Genomic DNA, 12,125 nt, shown 5'->3' with positions numbered 1-12,125 from the left:
ACCCACTTATATTTCTTAATTCTTGCATAAATAAAAGGAGTCATATTTTGATAGCAGAGCGGATACACAATTGTTTGGTTGAGGGAGCCGATTTTACACGTGGTGTGAAAAAAAAAATTTGCTAAATTGAACTTGTTCAAATTTTTTTAGTACATATACGTGTTATAATCGGAGTGATCAAGAACCAATTTTTAAGTATCAATGTAAAACTTTTCAAAATTAAGCTACATTATGTTTAAGCAAGGTTGTAGAAAATGCTAGGCGCTAGTCGGGCGGATAGGGCCCTCGAAGATTAATCGGGGATTAGTTGAAGATTAATCGGGGATTAATCGGATTTATATTTTTGTACTTTTTATTCATTAATCGACAAATTATTGTATAAATACAATTAAAATATGCATTATATTATCTAAAAATAATGATATAAAATTATTTAATATACAAAAACATGTATATTTGTAACATATATCTTTAAAATTGTGCAAACATCAATATTTCAATAATAATATCATTAAAACAACTTTAAAATGAATTATAATAAAGCAAAAAAATAAATTCACAATTAAAATTATCGTTTAGGTGGTACCTAGGTGGTCTAGGCGGTGTCGAGGCGGCCTAAGCGGAGCCCAGGCGGCTGAAAATCACCTAGGAATCAATAAAACGCCTAGAGGAACTAATTATAGAAAATCAGGGCGGATTCTCGATTTCGAGTGCCTAGGCGGGGCCTAGGCGGTCCAAGCGGCCATCGTTTCGAATAGTGTGTTTAAGATTCTTAACATATAAAAAAAATTGTGTCTAATAGAAAAATCGAATTTAGGGACTACCTAATAGGCTAAAAAATTAGAAATTTTGATTCAATGAGGGTCTAACAGTAAAAAAAAATAGAATTTTAGATTTAAAGATGACCAAACATGTCATAAAAAAAAGATTTTTGGATTTAGAAATGGCCTAACAGGTAAAAAAAAATTGGAATTTTGAATTTAGAGATGGCCTAATCGGATCTGGACCAATTTTGAAATGTTAATTAAGCATCCGATCATTATTTCTTAGAAACAAAGGATCGGAACCACCACAGCTTCAAATTTCATGAAGACAAAAGGAGCTGAAATTACTCATGATCATGGTGGTTGGTACCAGTGGCGGAACGGATCCGCCCCTGTTTCCATCCCTGGCAGGGTGTATATAAAAAGAATAAAGAGAGGAAGTAAAATATTGTTATGAGCAATGATTTTTTTTTAATGAAAGAAATACTAAATCAACAAAAAAAAAAAAAAAAAGAGGAAGAAAACATTAAATGTTGGATAATTTGGTACTTTCAAAAAAACAGAACATTAAAAATGAGAGAGAAATTAAGAAGAGCAAAGGGTACACCGATTAGAAGAAGCATTAAAAGAGAGGAACAAGGCAGACTTCAAAATTTATTAATTGACAGAAAAATATGGAGGAGGATCATTCATCTAAACAACAACAAGGCAGCAATGTCATTCTAAAGATCTGCCATAGTAATGGTTGCTTATGCTTTCTCGTTGAAGCTCTACTCAAGTGTTTAGGTTTCGACTCAATAAATCATCCATCATCTTCTTCTTCTTCACCACGACAAAATCACCATGACCAAACACAAACTGTAAGTTTTTCTCTCTCTCTCTCTAGATCTAAGAAGCTAAGCTAGGAAGACTCTCAAATAGTTTTTATACTTATATGTTTTCAATATTTCTGCACACTCTTGGATTTTAAGTTAATACAATATATATAGATCTATTTTATCATAATTAAATTAATAAATACTTCTTTCGTTTCTATTATATACTATCGTTTTAGATTTTTTTGATTTGTTCATTTGTATATATCGTTTTTTCAAATTTATTTTTATTTACTGTAAAAGAGAAGTTTATTGTTAATGCAAATATTCATAATTAAACCATAAATAAAAAATTTATATAAAAAGTTAAGATTTAAGGATTAAAAAAAGTAAATATTTATGGGAGAAGTATTTAGAGATAAATTAATCATTTTGATAAGTCAAAAAAACTTAATTTAAAATTTTAAATACAACATTATTAACTAATTGTTTTAAATTTATTATTTATTTTTTATATTTATCAAACAGTTATATCATTTAATACTTTTAGCACTTATGATAATCAATACTTAAAATTATTTAATTTTAAGTTTTAATAAATACCACTTTAATCTTATTGATATCTTTAAAAAGGTGAAATATAAATGACTTATATTGGTATATAATAGAATAGAGGGAGTAGTTAGTTATTTATGGAATGGTAATAAAATGGTTATATAAAATGTAGGAGGATGAGCCACTTCTTAAAGGAGCACCGGCAAGGCCACCAGTAAGCGGTGGGAAGGGACCAGAGATTAATTAATTCCGGCGGCTCCATTTGATGTCTCAATCATAACTCTAGGCTATATATATAGTTTTAGTGGCTTCTTTCATCTATATATTGTTTGTAATTCGATTCCCATTAATTTTGTTTTGGTGTGATTTTAGCATGTACATTTTCCCTCTAAACATTCTATATATCATCATGTTTCTGCTTTTTTTTCTATTCTGAGCGTGTCAATAACTTTTTTAGATCAATTCCAAAGGTGTAAGCTATTGAATTAAATATGCCTAAACTTCTATATAAGACATATGTGTTAAATTGAAAGGATGAAAAGCATTGTTCAAGAATAAGCCCGCTTACACTGTTTAGATTCCGTTTAGACGTTTAAAATCGAGAATTTATTCCAGTTTTCTCTGCCTAATAAGTCTATTGGGTGTTTTTTAGTCTCCATTCATTTTTTTGGCCACTTGGACGGCAATCAAAACAAAAAAAAAATGTTATTTTTTTTCATTATTAGTTTGATTGTTTGATTTATTATAATTCACTTTAAAATAATGTTGCATGTTTTTAGGGGATTGTGTTTATTATTTTCGGATATTTTTATTTAATTGTATTTATATAAGAATATACAAAAAAAGATGCAAATTTGTTTAATCCCGACCTGGTTAATATGGAGGATCTGTATGGCAAATTTTCGGTAAAAGAGTTTGGTGTGGTTTGAACCCATGACCTCTCACCTTAAAACAAAACTCTTAACCAACTTGATCACTTTAAACTATTGAAACAATACTGCATAGGTTAAATATATATCAATAATAGGGGGCTACACGAAATAAAACTAACGGTATACTTAAGGGCGGAACCGATGGCCGGAGGACCGTCCCTGTGTATAACGCAATATTTATAGGACTTGGACCTAGTTATCGTTCTTCATATTACAAGTTTAGTTTTCTAAATACTTTTTTTTTTCTATTTTATTCTTATTAATTAGTTTGGCACTAATTACTCTATTCTAGTCATGTAATCAATACAAACAGCCACTCCTTCGAAACCCTTTCAACTTCTTCTGTATTCTAACCAGGGGAGGCTCCTACGGGAAGACTGTATAGGTGGCCGCCTAGGACCTCCTGGTTAGGAGGGCCTCTGATCTAAAAAAACTTAATTTTTTCTTTACAAAATTTAAAATTAATTTCAATTTATAATACAATAATACAAATTGTTTCATTTTTTGTTAGTGATCGTCTCTTAACAGCAATAACATAATAAGGTGTTTCAAATTTATTTTACAACTTTTCTCTTAACATTAATAGGAATGCGGTACAAATTCAGCTATATGGTTATTGGGGAAAGCAAATTCAACACTTGATTACAAATGCTATAATTTTAAAGCTAAATTTACCGGACAATACTATTTTAATGTCATTAACAGATGATGGGTTTTTTTCGATAACATAAAAGTCTTATTGGATGGTCAGAATGCTAGTGGCTGCAGCATAGCTAGAACATAAAATTGAACGTGAAACAAAAACTCATCTTTCATTAACGAGGCTTGAAATTAGATTGTTTTGTATATAAAGGTTAGATCAATTTTCACCTAATAACCATAGAGATAAATTTGTACATAATCTAACAATAATATATTAATTAATTGTTTCGTTCTTTGCAAATTGCCAAAAAGTTTCATTTTCAATTGGTTCTTTTTGTTGAGTCAAAAATTAATTATATTTCATACTCCCTCCGTTCCCATGAATATAGGCACAAATTCACCTTTTTGATGTCCCATAAAATAGACATAAAACTAATTTTAGCTTGTTAATTTACTAATATACCCTTAATTATGAAGTTTAAATAAAATGAGTAATAATTTTTTTTTTTGAAGAAAAATGAGTAATAATTTTGATATTGAAAATTTACATTTCCAAGACATTAAAATTAAATACAATAACTATTAACCTTGACTTTATGTTAACATGCATTTAATCACATATTCTTTCAATATATATAGATATACGTACAAAACATTCTATTGGAGCAAAAAAAAAAATTTATATATAAATAAGGTTTATATATTGGGATTACAATATGTTATTAATATAGGAGTATGTAGAGTTACAAGAAGAGAAGGGTAAATTAGTCAAAATAGAACAATATGTATTATTTCAATAAAATTAACTAATTTTTCTTGTTCAGTGTGCAGACACTTTTACGTCTATATTCGTGGGACGGAGGGAGTATATATTAGATTTAAATTTGTAAAAAAATGGAGAATGGGAGCTGCCAAGTGCTAGGATCGGTCCTCAGCATAGGCCAGGAGTGCAACCGCCTGGGGTCTGAGACAAAAGGAGCTCAAATTGTTTTTTACTGTATATATAGTAATTTTTTTAAATGTGGTTATGATACTCATTCATACCTAGAAAATGATCAAATAATATGATATTTTAAGTCTAAAATATGTTCAAATTTTTATTTTAAACTTTTAAGTACATTTTTTTATTAAAAACTTCTTATCTCTTTTTTTCATTTAGGACCTTTAAAATACTGGAACCGATCCTGATTCTAACGATAATACTCCTAATAACGTTGAATTTAAATCATTAAAAACATCGAAATTCATAGCATTGAAATCAAAAAATGAGTACCTGATGTTGGCTAGGATTACTTTCGCTTGAGATTAACAGAGTAGCAATTATTGAGCGGCTTTGCTTATTTATTGGGATTAATCTCTTCTTTAGGGTAGTTTTTGTTAAAAAATTACTCTATTAGGTCTGGTTGGGAAAAATTTCTCCAGGAGGGGCTGTTTTCCCAACCAGAGTTAACTTTTTATTTTTTTTTTAAATATTTTGTTCATTACGGCGCCTCTGGCGCCGTAATGAGATTGTTTAAAACAAATGGGTAGTGGCTACGCCACTACCCATACAAATATATATTAATATATATTTGTTTTTAAATTATTAATGTATATATAATTTCTAATTTTTTTAATTTATTATATTATAAAAATAAAAATAAAATTATATTGATATAGATTAAATTTATGTTTTATAAAATTTTGGTTAAAATTTATATTTAATCTTATTTGAAAACATTAGGGTTAAATTTGCACAATTTCATATGTTAGGTTAAATCTACACTTCGCTTGAAACGTTAAGGTTAAATATTTAGAGCCCTGTTGATAAAAAAAATATTTAGTGTATTAAACAGTTTCAAGCGAAGTGCAGATTTAACCCTAACATATTAAATTGTGCAAATTTAGCACTAACGTTTCCAAGCAATATCAATTTTAACAATACGATACCAAAAATTTGAAAAGACTTGTTTGACTGTTATTTAGCCACACTGGACCTTCTAAACCAGTTTGACGATAAATTGAAGCATTTTCATACATTTTTTTTAACTATATTAATAACACCATCTAAAATATTTTACACGGTTTTAAAAAACTAAATCTGACACATATAAATTAATCACAATTTTTTTTTGAAATTGTCTAAAATATTTCACTGTGTTATTAATGCACTATATATTTAACCTTAACGTTTCAGGCGAGTGCAGATTTCATCATAACATATGAAATTGTGTAAATTTAACCCTAACGTTTCTAAGCATACACTACCGAAAATTTGAAAAGACAGTTTCGACTGTTATGGCTAAATCTGCACTTCGCTGGAAATTATATAAGATATTTTACTGTGTTGTTAATGCACTAATTTTTTTTTGTCAGTAATGCACTAAATATTTAACCTTAACATTTCAAGCGAAATGCAGATTTAATCCTAACATATGAAATTGTGCAAATTTAACACTAACGTTTCTAAGCAGGATCAAATTTAAATTTTAATCAAAATTTTATAAAATATAAATTTAATCCACATTACTATAATTTATATATATTTTTATTTTTATAACATAATAAATTAAAAAATATATGTTAATAATTTAAAAAAATATTAATATATATTTATTTGGGTAGTGGCTTGAAGCCACTACCCATTAAAACAGTAACCATTCCGGCGTCAGGTATGCCGGAATGGTGACATTTCTCAACCATGGTTGAAAAACAGCCCCTTCCTTGAAAATAAATTTCAACCCAACCCAACCTTATAATAATTTATTATTTAAACCCCAAACAAAGGTTTAATCCTATTTATTGAGTGAATTAATCCAAACGAAAATAGAACATAGAAATATTTAAAAAAAAATCATAAAAAAATATTAAATTTGAAGTAATAGAAATTAAATGAAAATATGTGAAAGTGTTTGAAACACTTCAACTCGAATCAGTAGATAAATTTGAAGTATGTATTAGCAGTTTTTTCAAGATAGATTTCGTCGCTTATTAACAATTGTCTTCCAAAATCAGAAAGAAAGTCATTTAAAGTGTATTGATCATATTAAAATGTTATGAAACAAAAAAAAAATCTCTAGAAAGACATGTAATATGAAACAGATGGAGTATATAATAATAAAATCTGAAACAAGCACAGTAAGTTTTATTTTTGTTTCAGAAATCGCATTTGATTCATAAACAGCTTCTTCTTCTCTTCAATTTTCCAGGTTCCTATTTTCACCAAATTCATCAATTGATCTTCGGGTAAATTACACCCATGGCCACTGAACTTTATCCATTTTAACATTGTGGCCACTGAATTTCAATTCTCAACGGTGTGGTCACTCAACTTTACACTTTTTAACACCAGTGGCCACTCAACGCCTCAAAATGACCGTTGACAGTCTCAAAATAAAAAGTTTGAAGAGTTAGTGATATTCGAAGGAACTTTAATTCTTGAAAATTTTCGTTTTGAGGTCATTTAGATGTTGTTTGGTTAGGAGAGAGAAAGCAATTTTTTAGAGAAAGAAAGTTCCAAAAAAGGTGATTTTAGAAAAAAAAATATGGTTTCATGGTAAATGTCGTTTTGAACAACTTTAATTCTTGAATATTTTCACTTTGAGTTCGTTAACGGTCATTTTGAGGAGTTAGTTAAAGTTGAGTGGCCACCGATGTTAAAAAATGTAAAATTCAGTGGTCCTACCGTTAAAAATTGAAATTCAATTGCCATAATATTAAAATATGTAAAGTTCAGTGACCATGAGTGTAATTTATCCATTTTTCTATTTGATGGAGAAGATTATTTTTCCTCCTGCATCGTTTTGTTTTTTATTTTTCTATCTTTATTCAATAAATATTTTAGTTGGATTACATATATTTTATTGGATCTCTTAATCCGGTTGAATTACATCTGTTGTTTATTACTTTTTCGTTTGTAATATTTTATTACCTTTTCGTTTGTAACATCTATACTATATATAATTACGGAAGTAGAGAGAAATGAGAAGAAGTGTTTTAGAGGTCTTTTTGATGAGTTGTCAACGTAGGAAAAAGCAGATTAAAAATATTAATTAATTAAAAATAACAAATTTATATTTATAATATATTAAATAATTACTAGCCTATTAATTAAAATAATAAAAGAAAGCAAGAGTTACGGGAAGATGAAAAAACACAAAGCAAAGGAAATCCAAAAGTCACAAATAAACTTCTATATAAAGCATGATAGATAGTATTCCACCATTATATTCATTGATCACGATAGATAGTATCATATTTCTGAAGGTAAATATTCGATTTTTTTCATATGTTGTAGTTATTTTGTTCTCAATTATGTTGTTGTTTTATTTTTATTAAACAATAGTTGTTATAGTTTCATCTTTCAGATTCATTTCTGTTGTTACCCAGGTTCTATACCTCTCGCTATCTTATCCATGTTTTCTTTTTTATTTGTCTTTTTTTTCCAAACTGATAGCTTCAATTGAAGAAATACGACAGAAATAGAAGATGCATGAACAACTAAAACCGGAAAACACAAAAGTGTCAAAAATTACAAGAAATTTTTATGTTTCTCAAGGTAATTATTCAATTTTTTTTCATATGTTGTAGTTATTTTTGTTCTCAATTGTGTTGTTGTTTTTTTTATTATTATTAAACAATAGTTGTTATAGTTTCATTTTTCAGAGATGAAATTTCATTTCTGTCGTTACCCAGGTTCCATACCTCTCGCTACCTTATCCATGTTTTCTTTTTTATTTGTCTTTTTTTTTTCAAAATGACTAAAATAAAGATTTTGTAAATTTGCATTCTTTTTTAGTATATGTTCTTAGGTGTTATCGTTTCGATTGCTAACTCTTAACTAAAATTTAGATTTTCGGCTTTATATGAACTCAATTTATGAACTCAATTTTTAGTTTTAATTGAAGTTAGATTAATTTTTCTAATTCGTAGCATGTTGAAATCCACTCATTTTTTTAGTTTGAGTTTAGCTAATTGATATGGATTGTATTTTTTATTTTTATGCATTTTGGTACAAATAGATATAAAGTTTCACACGATAGTTGTTCATTGAAGTTTGAGACATATTAAATAAAATATTAAAGAGATATTGGAATATTATACTTACAATGAAGTTTATTTTAATACAAATTATGTTATATTATTATTATTATTATTATTATCAAGAAGATATTTTTTTCCAATTTTCTAGACAAGGAGATTGTAAGCGTCTAATACGCTTGATAAGATGTTTATTCTTGAAGAATATGGATTATGCTAGATACGAATTCAAAATCAAGGTAAACAAAAATAAATTTTGATGCTCAAAATCCTAAAAATGTACATTAATTATGGATATTAAGATAATTGCTTTTGCAACATTGGCTTATATAATTTTTAACTATTATATTATGGTTCGTACAAAATTGTTAGTATTTCAAGAGTTTTTAACAGATGAAAATGAAATATGATCATAGAACAAATTATTGAAAAATATTAATTAAGAAAATATTATTATTTGAATCTCTTCAAATTCTCAAATGTTGAACATAATGATTCTAATTAATATAATTAATTTCACATATTAATTATAAAACGTTTTTTTTGTACCGAGTGGCTACAATTGCGATTTAATTCTATTTAACTAAAATTAATTTATGGACTTAATACTTCATTAAGAAAAAATAAAATGTTTAATTAATAGGCAAAAAATATTTTCACTCTCCTCTTTATGCACTTATATCTCGATATTCTCTCTTATTTTCAAAAAAAAAAAACTCGAGAGGAAGATGGTTCTCTCCTAATTATCTTTTTCGTCCCTTCATTTTTTTTTCAATTCTTTTGTTTGTTTTTCTTACTTATAAAATTTGAGAATATATAATTATTAGAAAATATTAATGAAGTCAAATAAGTGATATCTGCGAGTATGGCTGATATTCTATATAGTGAAAGAATGAAGAACAAATTGATCGAATGTCTTGATAAGATATTACGAGATGAAAATAGGAGAAATCATCATCTTAAACTGATTCAATTAGATATATTGGGTTATTGTAGCAGAATGAATAATTGAATTCGAATACTTAGTGATCATGAAATTCCATCAACCAAAATAATTATCATCAAGATGAATTTGTGACTAATTCTTACGAATTTTATTTTTTTATATGTAACATATTGAATTGATAAAGTTTCTTCATATGCAACATTAGAAAAGTATTGATTTTAATAGTTTATAGAATAATATATTGATGTTGCTTCCATTTTAACATAGATTATAATTCTTTTGTATCGTAGATATAATATTTAATTTTAATTGTAGTTTAATTCAATTTTTGTTTAACCTATATTGTAATTCTTTTGTATCGTAAATATAATATTTAATTTTAATTATAGTTTAATTCAATTTTTGATTTTTTATTATATTCTAATATATTTCTTAATTAATATTCTATTTTATTATTATTGTTTCACAGAATATTTGGAATATGAAAACGTATTAAAATTCCTAAAAAGTACAAATCATTGAATTTTGTAAAAATAAATAAATCATTCATCTTTAGTTAAAATTCTATAAAAAAAGTAGTCAATTATTTTTAAAATTAATTTAATTTGAATTATCATTAAAAAATATATATTAATTTCAAATATACATAATATAAATTTTTTTCATAGCATGATATAAAATTATTTAAAAGTAAATATGTCAATTTATTTATTTATCTAAATTATATAAAAGTTTCATACTCCGTGCATCGCACGGGTTTTCGACTAGTTTTATGAATTAGCAAGAGCAGAAATGGTAGATCTTATCCGTAGATCGCTACATCTACGTGATTGCAAAAAAAATAACTCAGATCTGAAGGTTCGAAAAAGTTTAAATGATAAATATTAGAATATAGGTGCTTCTCTATGAATTTGGAGCTTCAAAAAATATATGTTTCATAAGTATGAAACTTCCTCTATTTGGTCTTCCTCTCAAGTTTTTTTTTTAATTTTATAACCACCCAGATCTCTTCTATCTTCTTGATTTGTTTTGAGTATAGATCTGATTTGTTGCTGTCTAATTGAGGATGAAGAATGAGACTTGTTTTCCTTCTTCCTCATCCGTCGTTTCTGTTTTTCTAGTTTCTTTTTCTTTGTTTGATAAGTTTTTTTTCTTGTTGGATTTCATATATTTGTCGGATTTCTTAATCCGTTTGATATGTTGTTCATCATCTTTTTATTTGTAACATTTTTTGGTTTAGCAAGAGCGAAAATGGTAAATCTTATTCGTTGAACATCAGATTTACGGGATTGCAAAAGAAAAGATTCAGATCCGAAAATTCCGAATGGTTTAAATGAAGAAGTCATGAATACAATTGCTTCTTTGCGAAATTGGAATAACGAGCAGTATAGGTTCTATTTATTGTTTATGTTAGCGGTACCTTTAATGGTTTTTTTTACTCTTTGCAGTTTATTTCTTGTCTTTATAGATAAATATTAGACATAACTTGTACTTATGTCAGGTTTTATTCTTTACTGTTTTCATGTTATCATTATACTCTTTTTATTATTACAGTTATTTTCTTAGGGTGAATATCTTAATTGAGAAAATATTAATTCCACCAAAATCTAAGGCATGTGTGAATTATTCAATATAGGTTTTGGAGTTCTTAACATTAAAAGAATCAATTTATATGTTGTATACTTTTATACCATAATGAGTTTTATCTAACCTTTCGTTTTTGGTGTAAAAGGTTGGAATTGTAATTCCGGAATCATTATTTTTGGGTTTTAAGTTTTGTAATTTTTACTTCAAAGAAAAATCAGTTATAATAATAAGAAAAGAAATAGTGGGCCAAACCCTGAAAGGCCATAGACTAATAGGCCCAAAATGAAGCACTAGTATGGGCCTCACAAACCTAAGCCCACTTTCTCGTTTCAGAAAACATATGCATATATTGTGATCTATTTTCTTTTTGCAATACCAAATATCATTATATAAATACTCTTAGCTAATATCAACAACCTAACCAATTTCAAAAAAAAAACAACCTAACCATTCTTCTAATAAACAATATACATGGGCACCTTGTGGAAAAAATACATGGAACAACCACCAACACATGTGTAGATACCCATTTTTCACATCAATTCAAATTAATTTAGTTATCTTTGTCAGGGTGCGACAGCATATAAATCCTCACTATATAGATCATGTTCGTTAGTTATATCGCTTTATTTATGGCCTCAAGCAATAACACAGAATGTGGTATAAGTGTTTGATATTTGCGCTATTCAAGCTTAGTTTTCGAGGTTTTAAGTCTAATTTTTTTTTGTTGTATTATTTGTCATGATTCGATCAAACTCTACTATCTTATTTATGTTGTTGACCTCATAGTCACTGTAATAATTCCATTGCAATAAAGGGAATTGTTACTGAATTATAAAAGCAGTTCGAACATATACAGAATTAA

Source organism: Euphorbia lathyris, chromosome 7 (genome assembly GCF_963576675.1).
Source record: "Euphorbia lathyris chromosome 7, ddEupLath1.1, whole genome shotgun sequence".
Taxonomy (NCBI): Eukaryota; Viridiplantae; Streptophyta; class Magnoliopsida; order Malpighiales; family Euphorbiaceae; genus Euphorbia; species Euphorbia lathyris.
This window is presented reverse-complemented; position numbering follows the sequence as displayed.